We start from the raw sequence: 16,275 nt of genomic DNA, 5'->3' as shown, positions 1-16,275 counted from the left end.
TAACTCCCAGTCAGGATTTGCTGAGCCCGCAGGAACTCTGGAGAGGATAAAGCCTGATTCTCTCCATTAGAGAAAAAGCCCTGAGAGCTGAAGGCTTTGCCGAAGTCATCCAGCTCATGAGTGGTAGCCGCAGGGCCAGACCCTGTCTCCTGACTGTCAGCCCGGCTCCTCCACCTGCAGTCTGTGTACAGAAGTGCTGCTGCCTTAGATCACCGTCTTCTAGAAGGTAGGACTGGGAAGAGCTGTGGGAGGGACTGGATCAGGAGGGCTGGGTAGGTGGGTGGGGTGTCTGGTCCCGGGCAGGTCTTGGTCAGGTGACTTGGGCTTCGCCCTGGGCACAGGGTGGGCAGCAGCGCTCTCTCTTCTTGTAATCCGCAGAGCAGGCGTGGCACACCAGGCCCCCGCAGAGCCTGGGGAGCAGAGACAGGGAAGCCTGGTGGCCTCCGCAGCTGGCTGGGGGAGCACCTGGCATGGGCTGGGAGTCATGGAGTTCCAACACCTTCAGGTCCACCTGGCTGTTTCCAGTCTCCCAGCAGAATGGCCCTTGTCTCAGGAGGTCTGCCCCATCCTAAATTGTCTCCTGCTACCCGGGGACCCCTCCAGAGTTTCTAATTCCAAATGGCAGCTTCCCCTGGTGGTCACTTTCCTCTCTCCCACGGCCTGTCCTGCCACCACGAGGGCAGAGGAAGGAGATGGGAGCAGCTTCCTCTGTTTGGGACTCTCTTCCCAGACAGAAGCCCATGTCAGTCCATTCTCTGAAGTGCTACACAATCCCACCTTCCAGGACCCGCTCCTCATCTGACCCCTTTCCACTGTTCTTCAGGATTCTGCTCAGTGCTAGAAGCCAGGCAGAGTCAATGAGTGGCTTTTCATGAATGTCCAGTGCCAGTGCCAGTGTCCCTCCCTCCCGGGGGCGGGAAGGGGGCTGTGGGCTGGGCGGTCCCGGAGGAAGGATTCTGGGCCCTTCTCATTACCTGCACGGATACCTCCGAGACAGTCGGCCAAAGATCTTGTGACAGCCGACACAGCACCCAGGGACCGTGCAAGAGAGATGCTGGAGCTTCTGCCACAGGTGGTCCTTCTCTCTGATGTGGGCGTGGAGGTGGAGAGAGAGACATACACACAGACAGGAAGACAGAAAGATGGAAATGACCCAGATGCAGAGCCAGAGAGGGACAGAAAGAGAAGCATGAGGACAAAGAGGAAGACAGAGAAAGATGGATAGGGTGACAGGGGGAGTCACCAGAGATGCACAAAGAGACAGAGAGAGACAGAAACAAGGACAGAGAGGCAGAAAGACAAAGATACAGACAGAGACGTAGGGACAAATATATAGAGAGACGGATATACAGAGAAAGAAAGATGGGGTGGAGAGAGATAGACAGGGTGACAGAGGGAGTCACCAGAGACACACATGCAGATAAAAAGAGACAGAGAGAGAGACAGAAACAGGGACAGAGAGGCAGAAAGATGGAGATACAGAAATGGAGAGGGACACAGAGAGACAGTCACTTAGAGAGAGAGAAAGGAAGATACAGAGCCAGAGAGGGAGACAGAGAGAGACACACAAAGAAATAGATAAATGCAGAGGGGGAGAGAAAGATACAGGTCAAGAGATGCAGAGACAGAGGAGACAGAGACAGAGAGGGACAGAGATACAGACAGAGAGGGAGAGACAAACAGAGAGAGATGGAGAGACAGAGAAAGAGACATTGGAGTTGAGCGAGAGAAAGAGAATGAAGAGATAGTGAGAGAGACACGCACAGGAGCTGAATTAGTCTTTAGCCTTTTGAGAAGACGGATGGTGACACCCAACACCCTTCGTCCAACCTAACCTTGATCCATTGCCTAAGAAACTGTGCACATCCCGCCTCCTGCAAGGAGCGCTCTCTGATCACAGAAGTCCCTGGGTTTTTCTTCTCCAGACCCCTAGGACACATAATGCCGAATAACTTTTATTTGGCACTTAGTATTTATTTGCTTACGCCCTTGCAAAATTAACTTTACTGTTTTTGTTTGCTTTTGTTGGCTGACTGGTATGGGAATCTTCACTGTTCTTTTTAAGAATGCTTAGGAATATGGGTTGTTTAAAACTTTTATCAAAATAATACATACACGTGATTAAAAAATCACATAGTACTGAAAGGTTTATTTCAGAAGGCAGTAAACACTTTCCTCACTCCTTCCCATCCTGGAACTGTTTCTTAATATTTTTGCTTTTTCTCCATGGTATTACTTCCATCTTTAAGTAACATGCTCAGATCCTTCCTTCTTGACTTATCAACAGAGAACATTTTCTACTGAGCTCCTTCCCTTGATATCAGAGGATTTAGCTCATTTATGACCAACCTCACTGACTTTTCCTCCTTCCTCCCAATGTGGTTTTATCCCTGTGTTTGGTTGCTCTGTGGGTTATCTTTGTAGTTTTGCGAAAATCCTCACATGGTTATTCTCATTCTATTAGCTTTAGGTCGTGTCTTGTGACTCCTTCTGTGACATGGTGACGTCCTTCCCTTCAGCTCTCCTCCTTTCCCCACCTCTGAACTTGTTACCTGTTCCTGCAGCATTCAGTACGGGAGCCACTGGCCACATGTGACTATTAAAATTTAAATAAAAATTATTTAAAGTTAAATAAAACGAAAACTTCAGTTCCTCAGTCACACCAGCTCAGTATTTAGAGTGCTCAGTCTCTCCATGTGCCTAGCAGCTGCCATATTGGACATCACAGATATAGAACATTTCCATCTCCATAGAACATTCTATTGGATTCTATTAATATTGTTAAGGTAGTGAGTGCCATTTATATTTTGTTTCTAGAATTATAATTGTCTTCTATGCTTCGCTTTCAGGTTGATTCTAAGGTTCAAAAAAAATCAATGAATAATATTTACATTATTAGATAATATATACAGTGTATATATTGCTTCCCAAAGAGCTAAGCTGTAGTCTATAACATTTCCCTTCTTGAAAGGCTTCTGTGTTTCTAGGAGATTCTAATTGCTTTTCTTTGTTTCTTGTGTTCCCTGCCTTGAACGTATTATTTCCCCCAAATTCTTCATCCTATCAGGTATTCTCTTGATTCCCCTGCTGCCCAGAGACCTTCCTCCTGAGCCCTGACGCTTCTGCCACCATCTAGCCCAACGCTCCCTGGGCTTGCTGCCCACTTGCCATCTTGGGAATTCTCTTTTCTTCTCTCCTAGGTTACTCTTTCCTGAATTCTACATCTTCTTCTTACTTGGATTAGTTCTTTGATTTTCTGGAGCACATCCTCAACTAACTTCCTCAGAAAGACTGTGTAGGAGGTGAATTTCCTGAGACATGTGGATCTGAAAAATGTCTTTATTCCATCAATACTGAATTCATAGTTTGACTGGAGATGAAATTCTAGGGCAAGAGTGAGCTTTTCTCAGACCTTGAGAAGTATCACACTGTGGATTCTTGACATACATTGGTTCTACTGATTTTTTTGGTGGCTCATCTTGTCCTCAATTTTGGGATATTCTACTTATATTTGTTTTACTGAAATTTCACAATGATGTATCTAGGGGTTTATTTTGCTTTGCTTTTCATTTATTGTGCTGGTCATTCAGGGAAATCTTCAAGTCTAAAGATCCATGAGAGCTGGGGAATTCTCTCATATTTTTATCTGTGTTAAATTTTATAGGATAATCTCCTCCATCTTATTCTCTCCTTTTTTGGAACTTCTGTCAGTTGGAGAGGATATTGGAACTCCTGGACTGATTCTTTATGTCTCTAACTACTTCTCTTGTGACTTCCATCTCTCTGTGCTTTTTATTCTACTTTCTGAGAGACTGCCTCACGTTTCTCTTTCAATCCTTTTAGTGAATTTCTAAAAAATTCAGCCATTGTATTTTTAATTTCTATAAATCTTTTGACAGTTGCTTTTCACAGCACCTTGTTTCTTGGGAGATGGATATTTCTTGTTTGGTTGTTTTGCTTATATTGGTTTCTCCTCTTTAGGTCCTAGATGCTCCTAAGATATCTGGGGATCCCTGGTTGCTATTTCATTTTTAAGAAAGAGGCAAAAAAAGGTGCTTGGAGCTCTGAGTAGTGGACAGGGATGGTTTCAGCTTCTTTCTAGGAGTGACTGGGCAGCAAGCTACCTGCTACTCCAGATGCCCAAGTATCAGGATAAACTGGTGTTTTACTTGGGACATCTAAATTTCTTTAGAGAAGGACCTTTTGATTACTTGCCTGGGAGACAGGCCCCGACTGCTGGATATTCTGCAGGTGGGCAGGCAGGGAGCAGGCAGGAGGTGTAGACTGCTCTTTCTAATGGCTTTATCCTCACCTCACTTCTGCCATCTGTGTTCCTGGAATCTCTGGGTCCTGTAATTCTAACTTGGGCTCCATACTGTATACACTTCTCTATCCGGTTTCCAGGTTCTGGAAGTTAGCTGAACTCTTTTATCTGTGGTGGGTTCCTATACCTTTCTCTCTGTTGTAAGTTTTATTCTTTTACAGTCGTTTTAGTGCAATCTCAGGATGGAGAATAGATAAGTTGTCATCAGTCCACCATCTGAATGCAGAAGTCAACCTTTCTGTGTGTGTGTATGTGGGTTTTCTTTGCTTAGGGTCATATGTTCAATAAATCTTCTCCCAGGGACAATGTGCTATGTAGTCTGGGGTTCCCTACCTGAGGACGTTGCGATTGATTTCATTAGCACCAGAAAAAACATTTGTCTTTCTTTATGAATGTGTACATTTCCTTTGAAAGGACAGTGAGGTTTGGACAACTCTCTGTCTTTCCCTTTCCCTTTTGATCCTGCTACCAAGATGATTAGAGCTGAGTTCCAACCCTAATCTTAATTTTAACACTTTGGAGGTATATGTTTTTTGTCTTTCATTACATTTCCCATTTAATGTTCTATTTTTTTTTAAACAATCATATGTAAAAGGTGTCTTCAAAAACTTCTGGAAAATATGTATTATAAAAAAACTATGCATGGATTGCAAAACGTTTTTGCACCAAAATAAACTCATACTGTTATAGCATGTTTGAACAGGATATAATTTGAGGAACTAAGAGTAAGACGTCAGTTTGAAAAGAGCTGCTATGAGAGCAACATGAATTCTGCTAAAATTGAGGCAAGAAGAAATGTCAAATTTATGGTGAAGCTTGGGTAGAAGAATGGTGAAATCATTGATGCTGTACAAAAAGTTTATGGGGACAGTGCCCAAAGAAATCTGCAGTTTACAGATAACTTGTTTTAATAAGGGACGAGACGATGTTGAACATGAAGCTTGCAGTGGCAGAACATCCACATCAATTTGTGAGGAAAAAATGAATCTTATTTGTGCCCTCATTGAAGAGAACTGACAATTAGCAGCAGAAACAATAGCCAATACCATAGACATCTGCTGGGAAAAATAGCAAAACGGTCAGGGCCCCTCAGATGTTCAGAATCTTACCCAGCATTGGCTGTAAATATCCTCAGGTGTTCCTTATTACTGCTCAATGTAAATTGCATTTGGGCACCCAGGTGTCCAGGGCTGTGGACTTAAGTATAAAAGACTAACAGCTCTGATCCACAGTGTGTCTCAGAACTCTCAGAGAAGCCACTAGGAAGGTTGCTCCTAGATCTGAATAAAACTCATTCATTTTTCTGTACCTACGGCTCCCAGGACCTTTTTTTTCCCTATTACCTAGCTCACAGACCTGTGTGTGGAGGGTTTGTAACCCAATCTGTGCAACAGACTTGAGGGGTCTATAAGCCCTAGCTTTACATCTCAATTGGTTCAGCTTAGACAATTCTGACTGAAAAATTGCAGTTGAGCAAACTTTCTGCTGGATGGTGTCAAACCTGTTACTCCCAGATCGGCTGCAGACAGGAGCAGAGCTTTTAGTGGAAATTATAAACAAGTGGGCTTAAGATTCTGAAACATTTCTTCAAAGAATTGTAATAGGAGGTGAACTGGACCAGTATGATCCAGAAGACAAAGCCCAATCAAAGCAATGGCTAACAAAAGGGTTACGTGGTCCAGTCAAAGCAAAAGCAGACTAAGAGCAAAGTCATGACAACAGTTTTGTGGGATGCTCAAGGCGTTTTCCTTGTTGGCTTTCTGGAAGGCCAAAGAATGATAACACCTGTCTTTTATGATAGTTTTTTGAGATAGCCAAAGCTGTAGCAGAGAAAACACCTGGGAAGGTTCACCAGGGAGTCCTTCTCCAGCACAACAACGCTCCTGCTCATTCCTCTCATCAAACAAGGGCAATTTTGTGTTTCAATGAAAAATCATTAGGTTTCCACCTTCTAGTCCTGATTTGGCTGCTTCTGACTTCTTTTTGTTTTCTAATTGTAAAAAATCTTTAAAGGGCACCCATTTTTCTTTAGTTAATAATGTAAGAAAACTGCATTGTCAAGATTAAATTCCCAGGACCCTCAGTTTTTTAGAAATGAAATAAACATCTGGTATCCTCCCTTAGAAAAATGTCTTGAACTTGATGGAACTTATGTAGAGAAACAAAACTTATATTTTTTATATTTATATTTCAATTCCATTTTTGGAAGAACTTTTTGAAGTTCTCTTGTATATGGCTTTTATTGTTAGCTACCTTAAATTCTTTTGTGAAGTCAATAGTTAACTTTTTATATCTTTCTTCCTCCTAATTGATAGTTCATTCCTTGGAGGAACTCATTTTTTAAGTTACTGGTTTGTTCTTTCCGAGTTGATTGCTCCTTTTTCTTGCTTTTTAATATCATGTGGATTTTGTGTAAGAGGATTTTGTAGATGACCATTCAGCAACATTCAGATTTTAATGGAGGCTGAGTCCAAAGGTCTCCTGTCTCCTGAACTATGTGAAAGGATAACCTGTGCATGTGAATCATCTCCTCATGAGACTGGAGGGGAGACGCTGCACTTTATACCTCTCCCCTGTGCCCCAGCGAGCTTAGTGGCATGGAATTAGCCTTGGTAAGCCCGGCCTCTGGAACCTGGGACAGCTGACTCAGAGCAGGCTTACAGGCCCAGGGGTCTGAGGAAGTCCTGTGGGCAGGCAGGTATGGGACATGTGATTACCTCTTGGTTAACCCCTGTGCCTTTTTCCTCCTTGTCCCAATCTCAACCTATGGGCCCCTTTCTTTTCTCCTAACCTTAGTAGGTGTGTGTGTATGTGGGGGTAGGTTGGGGTGGGAGTGTGCTTTGTTGTCAGCGGACTCTGTGTAATTTATATGCTGTGTGTCCTTGGTGACCAAGTTAGCCTCTCTGATTCCCAATTTCCTCATCTGTAAAATGGGGATAGCAGCAGGAGGTGGCTAAAAGAAGGAAATGGGTTACCATATAGAAAGTTCTGGAATCCTGCTTAAGAGTAGTTAGTGGAGTAGAATGCTCTTTCCCCAGCATCCACATCCTTTACCATGTCCCCTCTGCAGCCCGCCCCACTGTCCCTGTCCTTACTGAATCAGTTCCAGCACCCGCCTCTTCATGGCCTGGACCAGGGCCCGCTGCCCTCCAAGCTCCTCCTCATACATGGCGTCCCTCCTCTCAGCCTCCTGTTGCTTCTGCTCCAACTCTGCCCCCAGCTGGGCTCTCTCTTCCTGACACCTGCACACAGAAGGAAGCTGAGTTCTGAGTTCAGCATTTGTGACTGAGCTAGGAGGGGCCTCCGCCTGACAGGGAGCTCCCAGGGAGAAGCTGGTGGTGCCCCAGCAGCCGAAGTTCACACACACACACACACACACACACACACACACACACACACACACACACACACACAACACAATACACACATAATGCATATACACAACACAATACACACCACACACACACACAATGCAATACACAACACAATACACACCATACACACATACAACACAAAACACACATAATGCACATACAATACAACACACAAAACACACACATCACAATATACGACATAACACATTCTGTAACACAACACACATAGAACACATACATTCAGACAACACACATACAATGTACACACACAACACATACACACACCAAATGCAAAATAACACAATGTGGTGTGCATATACACAACACACAGAACAAATATCCACATAATGCACATGCACACTAAAATACAAAACACATACAATGCATACACATACAATGCATGCACACACAATACAACACACATACAACACAACACACACACCATGAACACAACACATGATACAATAAAGAGACACAACGTGTGCACACACACCAAACTGAGCCCTGCATATGGTCTGACACTTGTAGGCTGACTCCTCCCCAGCCATTCAAAGAAAACAGGGCTTAGTCTTGAGTGTTCCTTTAGAGGGGATGAGCCAACATTTCTATTTTTTTTTTATTCCTTTCCTTCTGTTTTTTCTTTTCTTTTTTTAACGTTTCCATTCTAAGATGTCACTTTCTTGATAGGATTGTTCACCATCATGGCAGCTCTCTGGAGGGAAGGTGGGTGCCTTCTTGGCTGCACAGACTGTGCCCAGCCTAGTACTGTAGGATTTGGAGTGATTTTTTGCTTTAAAATATTTTTAAAAGTTATGTTACATTGTATTTTCAATTAAAAAAAAGTTATATTAAAAACATGGCTTTCCTAAAGTTCTATTTCAGTTTTGGGCTTGGAATTTCCTCAGCTGTATTCTTGCCTTTTCTTTTTGTTTTTAGTGGTTTTCTAGAAAGTTCCAAGAAGTCTACTGGACTGGAAATAAATAGGGTCCAGGCCAGCCTGTTGCTCCATTGCTCAGTGGGGAGGGCGTGCAAGGGCAGGTGGGCACTAGTGAGGGTCCCATGCTCTCAGGATGTGTGTGCATGTGTGTGCGTGTACACGCTTGTGCCCCAGGTTTGACCATGTTTGAGGAGAAGGAGCTGGTGAGAGGCTTGGCAATGAATCGAACTATTAATGTTTAAAATACTGACAGCACACTGCAGGGAAGAAAGTTGTGGGGTATCATGAAATCAAACTGACAACAGAAAGGCCAATCACTGCAGCCTTAAGAAAGGTGTCCTGGTGCTCAGGCATGGATCGTGGCCACATTTTATCTTTTAATGAACATTCTAGTCTCCAGCCTCCTCATTTCTCAGCTGCTGACTTCAATTTTCCTGAGCCAGTTTACTTGCCCAGTGATCCCAGGTCCTTATGTGTCCACTGTGGTGTGTGTATGTCTTTGGGGTAGGAAAAAATACTTGTTAAGCACCTACTGCATGCCAAAGGCAATTTAAGGTGCCAGGAATAGAGCAGTGCCTATGGCTCCTACAGAACTAATAGCATGTTCGAGGCAGTGGTGAAAACACATGATAGACCAGTATAATAATTAAAGTAAGTGTCATGACAGAGACAAATGAGGTACCGAGTAAGAGACTTGTGAGGGTGCTCAGGGCAGTCATCTCAGACAAGGTGACATTTAAGTGACTTAAAAGATGAGAAGTCAACCATATAGAGCCAGGGCCAGGCATATGCAAAGGTCTGCACATTGGCAAGAGCTTGGTTTGTTTGAGGAACTGAAAGAAGGCTGGTGAAGCTGCAGTGCCTGAATGGCAGGGAAGGCACAGAGGCACAAGATGAGGAGGGCCTGATTTGACCCTCGGTGGTCCCAGGAGGCGTGGACTTTAATTGAAGTGAATAAGAAGCCCTGAAAGGTTTTAGACAGGGGGTGACAGGCACTCCTAGTGCAAGAGGAGACACTGGAGGAATTAAAGTTTATTGAGCACTTACCATATGCCAGGCGCTGAGCTTAGTGTTTTAGAGCCTTGTTTGACAATGTTATGAGGCAGGTAATATGATCCTCATTTTACAGGAGAGAAAAGTAGAGCCTCAGGGAGGGAGTGACACTTCCCCAGGGTCACACAGCTTGATAGGTGGAGGGAGCAGAAATCTGGACACAGTCCTGTCCAGCTTTAGACTTTTTTTTTTTGCCTCCCCACACTGTCATCCACAAAGGGCCCTGATCTCCAGTGATTCCTGGCACCAGTGCTGAGAGGGCAGCAGATGGGAAAGAGGATCCTTATAGCCCTGGCAGGCCTCAAAGGAGCTCAGTGCTGCTGTCCATGGGGTGGGGGAGATGTGATGACTGCCTAATTCCCCATCTTGAGGATCCCCTCGCCTTACACCTGTCCTCATCTGCTTTGCTTCAAGGTCTTACCCAAAGGGCAAAGGAAACCCACCTGCTTGTAAAAATAGCCCCATAGAGCATCTGAACTAGAAGGAGGAAGCTTAGAGATCATACCATCTCCTTTTGGAAACCAGGGAGCTGAGGATCATAGAGGGGAGGCCACTCTCCAAGGGGCCCACAGCCAGCATGCCATGAAGTGGATATTGGAACCCCAGACCTCAGTTCCCAGTCCATGTTCACAGCCTCTGCTGGCCTGCTCTGGGGCCTCCTCCTGGAGGGTCTGTGGCGCTCACCTCTGCATCTAGCCTGGGCTGTGTGCTGTGGGCTTCTGCCCAGTCCACCTGTAAATGTAGAGAACCCCTCACACTCATGTATCCACTACACAGCTAACTTTGTTTTCCCTATGTAGCTAGCCCTGAATGGTTAACTAAGATTTATCACAAGCAGAATCACCTATACCCCACTCAGCAGGAAATAAGTCAGAACCATCTGGAACTCAAAGACAGCATCATGGAACAGAAACCAGAAAAGACGTTGGCACAATAGATGATGTGAGTGAGAAAGTAGCTGACTGTCATGCTTGAAGACCTTACGTACTGTCTCCCTGATACATCTATCTATATAAACCCCAGCCCTCAGCCGATCAGGGAGGCAGTTGGGACTTTACCTCCTGTCTCCTGGTTGACGTCTTCTAAAACAAAAAAGGCCTTCCTTTAAGTTCTATCTGGAGGGTGTGATAGGTGGTCCTATAGCGGCGAGCACTTGGACCCACACGGGTCATGATTCCCCTACTAAATCGGCCTCTCACACCACGGTGAAGAAGAATCCCACAGGACTCACTTGTTACCATGCCCTCAGTCTACTCTCTACACCACAGCCAGAGTGACCCTTTTAAAAACCTGTCAGACCAAGAGACCCCACCTCCCACCCACCCCCTGCTCTTAACCCTGTCCTGGCCTCTGATGGCATGGAGAAGAATTCCAGAGTCTCACACAGGACCTTGAGGTCCCTGACTACTGCTCTGCCCCCTCTCGCTCTGCTCCAGCCACACCTGGAGTGTTTGGTCTGTCTGTCCCCAAGCATGTGTCCTCTGGGCCTCTGCATTTGCCGTCCCTCTCACCTGCAGGACTCCTCCCTAGATATCCACAGGGTCCGGTCTCTCAGGTGGTTAGGATTGGTGTTTGAATGTCACCTCCTCAGAGAGGGCTTTCTGGACCCCAAATCTGAATGACTGTCCTTTCTCTACGCCCTTCCCTGGCTTCATTTTTTCCCAGAGCACCTATGACTACGTGACATTGTATTTCTATTTACTTATCTATCATCAGTCTCCCAGGTCTTTTAGAGCAGACTTTGCCTGTTTGATTCACTATTGTGCCCTCACCACCCTGGGATCTGTGCATGGCCATGCCTGAGGCACAGACATGTTGACTGAATGAATGGACCCAGGGGGAACTCCTATTTGCTGGTGGTGAGATACTGTCACCAACTTGATGTCCGTGGTTCCTTTTCCCAGACGTGAGCTTTGTCCTGAGCTTTCTGGATCCCAGGACTTAGGGGAGCACATTCCCTTCCCAGCCCTGGGAGCTGCTGTTACTCACCATCCGCAAGTGAGTCTCCCACTGACACTTCTCTCCTGAACTCCACACCCACGGCTGGCCCAATGGCCCCACTTGGATGTCTAACATGTGTTTCAGACTTAACATGTTCAAAACTAGGCTCCTGAACTTTCCCCACAGACCTGCCCTCCCACAACCTAGGGCCTCCCAGCTGCTCCCAATGCCTGTTTTGATCCCATGGAAGGCTCTCACGTGGGCCAGGCCCCCACAATCACTTGGTGCCTGAATCATCCAAGTTCTTGCTGACCAAACCAGAGGGGTCAGCTGAGTGTATGGTGGGAGAAACCTTGAGGTTTTTTTGGGTTAGTTTCTGGGTTCCTGGGCCTCTGTCACACACACTGTTAAGCAGACAGTCAACAGACTTCCCAGTGATTCAGTCTGAATCACAGCTACCCACTCCAGCTCTGCCAGGGTTGGCCTAGTGCCTCCTGGCTGCCCAGGGGCAGGTGTCAGCCACAGGGGAGAGATAGAGGTGGGCAGGCAGACAGAGGCACATGGAGACCAAGGGAGAGACACAAAGAGTCTGATTCAGGCCAAGGAGGATCTTTGCATGGTGAAGACGTGTTATCAATTGAATTATGAAAGATGAACAGAGACACTGAGAGAAGGAGGGGGAAAGGGAGAGACGGGCAGCGGGCTCTGGGCCTTGTGGTCATGTGGGTGTGGGAAGATGAAGACGCCGGACGCAGAGACACTGAAGTGCAGGAACAGCAACTACTGGCTGAGGGCAGTGTTGAGCCACTGGCTCCAGAGGCAGCTGCAGGGTGTGAACCTCACCCGTCTGCTCATGAGCTGATGTGAGGTGAATTGTGGAGCGTCTCTGAGCCTCAGTTTCCTTATCTATAAAATGGGAATTCTTATAGAACCTATATCATGACGTTGTTATGAGAAAGCACCCACAACAGTGCCCAGGACATAGTAAATGCTCGTAACTGTTACCTACGGAGGGTGAAGCAGAGATTATGTAACAGGGAACGAAAAAATGAGAGACAGATAAACAGAGTAAAAGGGGGAGACAGAGTAAAAGAGGGGTGGAGGGTGTGGCGGGGGAGGGGCACAGTGAGGATTGAAAAGAGGAAGGAGCATGCGTAGGAGACAGCAGAACAGGGCAAAGGTGAGTGTGGGAGGGAAGGAGGGGTACAGGGAGGCTGGTGAGGGAGGGAGCTGGCCAAGGGGTGTGGTGGGCGGCCCCTGTGGTCAGGAGCAACACCCCCCACGCCTCAGCATCCCAAAGCCTTGCCCAGCACAGGGCCTGGAGCACCGAGGTGCTCACGCGCCCTGCGGCTTGACCTTGATTGACAGCAGGAGCCAGGAAGCACCTCTGGGTGCCTGTGCTGCTGCCGCCGAGGTTACCTGCTGAGCTGCTCCTGAAGCACCTGCAGCTGCCCCTCCTGCTCCTTCAGCAGCTGCTCCTGGCGCTGGGCCCGCTCCTCGGCCTTCTGGAGCCCAAGTCTGAGGCCCTGAGAGGGGGGAGGAGGGGAGGGGAAGCTGAAGGAGGAGGACAGAGACCCCAGCCCTGTGGCTGACCTGACAGACATGCCCATGGGCCACATATCGTGCCCTTGGGTGGAGAGCAGGACGAGTGACAGCGCAGGGAGCTGGGATGCTTGACTCTGTCCCTGGCCCTGCCGCTGGGGGAGCCCGGGGCTGCCATTTCTTCCTTCACTGAAGGGTGGAAGTTACAAAGTTCAAGAACCTGGAAGACCCTGGCAAGGGAGGAGGCTGAAGGAAGGCTCAGGAACAATCTTGGTGACCTCAGGGAGAAGCCTCTACAGGAGCCACTAGGTGGGGCCTGTGACAGTAGAATTAGGTATGGGGAGGAGACCTGCCATAATGAGGGAGTTGGAACTGGAGAACAAGTGACAGTTCCGAAGAACTGTTGGGAAGGATCTCAAACTCAACTGCCCACAGGGGCTGGCAGGAAGCAATGATGAGAAAGTGGGCTGAGTGACAGGTAATGGGGACAGGTGGGGACTGTGGGGAACTGAACAACTCATGGCTTCCAAAGGCATCTGCGAATAAGATTCCTGTGCCGGCCAATAACAATTGATCAGCGGCCTGGGACAGCCCCCAGGCTACCGCTGGAGACCCCATCTGTGGGCCAGCTCAGAGAGGGGAGGATAGACGGAGCTCAACTGCTCTCACCTTGACCACGTCCTGCAAGGGCACCTCTGCTTGCTCCTCCTTCCTGGCCTCACTGGTCACTCCAGTTTGCTCTTGTGGCTTCTCTGTGGTAGAGCCTTCCTTTGTTCCCAGGCCCCGAAGGACCCAGGCCTCCCCCAGAATGCTGGACACCCCCCACTCCTGCCTGCTCCCTGATGGTGCTTTCTCTGTCGTCCCTCTGGGGGCTGGGGGCCAGCAGCCTCTGGACATGGCCCCACCCTGCCTCCCCTTCCTGAGTGGCCTCTGTTATTCTCTGCACCTCTGCACCTGGCAGAGGCCCTGTACCCTCGGCTTCTGTCCCTATCGCCTCCTTCTGGGAACTCTTGTCCCCCTCCCTGTGTCTCTGACTGCTGGGTGATGAGCTCTGCAGGAGGATCCCTGTCCTTGGGGCTCCCTCCTCCTGGTCTAGCTGAAGCCCCTCCCCCTTTGCTTCCCACATGCTCTGGAGGGACCCGCAGCTCCTGGAATCTTCTCTCCTCTTTTCAAAAAGTGGGGAAGATGCTAGTGTTCCTCGGACCCATAGAGTCCTGCCATCCGATCTTCCCTGGGTTCCTCTTGAAGACAGCTGGCTTGCTGGGTGTGTGGCTCCTGCAGCTGGGCTGGTGGTGGGGACCATAATGCTTTTCAGGTCAGCCTTCCTACCACCTGACCCTGGGTACCTTGTCCTGTGAGTGGATGAAGCCAGCCGGCTCCATGTCATCCCGCTGCCACCGAAGGGCATGCAGATGTAGTCCCAGTAAACTTTCTGAGGCTCCAGGAAGCTCTTCTGCTCTTTCTGGTCAAACTGGAACCAGGATGAGGGAAAGGAAAGTGTAGAAGTGCTTTCTCCTAGAACGCACATCGCCTTCCAGCACGCTGAGCAGGCACGTGGTAAAGAAAAGGGCTTGTGCAGACAGACCTGGCTTCAGGCCCTAGATGTTCCCTCACTGGCTATGTGACCAGAAGCAAGCTGCTTGACTTCTGTGAGCCTCAGTGTTCCTCTTCATTCATTCAGAAACTTACTGAGCACTTACTGTGTGCCAGGCCCTGTTCTAAGGTCTGGGGATATGGCAATGAACACACTGACCTCATGAAGCTCATGTCTTGGTAGGGGAGATAAACAATGACCAGACCAAATAAGTAAAACATACAACATGTTAGATAGTGATGATTGCTATGGAGATGAAATGAAGACGCGAAAGAGAATAGAAAGCGTGGTGTGTGTGTACATGTGTGCACGAGTGCGTGTTCACGTGTTGAAAATTAGATTGAGGTGGCCAAAGAAAGCCTCCAGATCTGAAGGAGGTGAGAAAATGTGCCATGCAAATTTCTGGGGGGCAGCATTCCAGGCAGTGGGAGGAGCAAGTGCAAATGCAGGGCAAGCCTGGTGTGCCTGAGGCAGATCCAGGCATCCAATGCAGCTGGAGTACAGCAGAGGAGTGGCAGACTGGCAAGAGGTGAAGTCAGAGGAGGAGAAAGGATGTTTGAGTATGTGTGGAAGGGTGCCAAGCACCTCAGAGGTTTAGAGTGAGGATTGAATAACATGGGGCAAATGAAGGTCTTAGACTGGCACACAGTAAGTGCTCAAGAATCTTAGTGATAGTTATGATTGGGGCTCTAAGCAGCAGCAAGAAGGGCCAGTCCTAGGACATGCATGACTTTTGAAGCTTTGGTTTGTAGAGCAGGGTGGACTGCCCTGAGCCCCAGGTCCCACCCCACCTCAGCTTTGTCCCACCTCCTTTTGCAGGCTGCAATGACAGCCTCCAAGAGTGAGTTTAGATGTCAGGAGAGACTTGCTGATCCTAAGGGAGATGAGACAGTGCATAGTAACAAAGGTAGGCAGTGGCTCTTCCTCAGTATCTGGGCAAGCCTCCTGGTGATCTGGGCCTGGGGAGAGGGTTGGGGAGTGGAGGAGAGGGCCCCACCTGCAGCAGCAGCTCCAGGCAGCTGCAGAGTCTATGCAGCTCAGCACTGGCATCTGTCACTGGCCCCTGCCCATCCCCATAGCCCTGGAGGATGGCAGAGATGGCAGGTGTGGGGAAGATGGCAGACATCAGACATCACGGAGGGAGGCCTCTGAGGGAGAGGCTCCCAGGGCCCTAATTTCCAGGTCCCTGGTGACTTTGAGGATAGCCCCCTCTTCTGCCATGGGTACTTGAGAATGATGTGATTCCTTGTGGCTTGGAAAGGCAGCCCAGGAAAGACCCGCTGGGCTCAGCTGTTCATCTGTCTCCTTATGCAAAGGAGGAATCAGTGCCTAGAGAGGGAAGGCCACTTGTCTAGGGTCACATGGTGAGTCAACTAGTGGGGTGAACCAGCTGTTTCTTGTAGGCCAGTGTTTGAAGATGCTGGTGTCACCGCCACTCGCTGAGCAGTCCCTGGGTGCCAGGCACTGTGCTCATAGCTTGACATCCTTGTCTCCTTCCATCCCTACAATA

The 16,275-nt window shown here is 48.1% G+C and overlaps 1 pseudogene; it reads right to left on the bottom strand.

The window, feature by feature from the left end:
- Window positions 1-310: 310 nt before the first annotated feature.
- On the bottom strand, window positions 311-15,986 carry LOC134369776 (RUN and FYVE domain-containing protein 4-like; annotated as a pseudogene).
- Window positions 15,987-16,275: the final 289 nt, after the last annotated feature.

This window comes from Cynocephalus volans, chromosome 1 (assembly GCF_027409185.1).
Source record: "Cynocephalus volans isolate mCynVol1 chromosome 1, mCynVol1.pri, whole genome shotgun sequence".
Lineage (NCBI taxonomy): Eukaryota > Metazoa > Chordata > Mammalia > Dermoptera > Cynocephalidae > Cynocephalus > Cynocephalus volans.
Note: the sequence above shows the minus strand (reverse complement) of the source record. Positions and strands in the feature narration are given on the sequence as shown.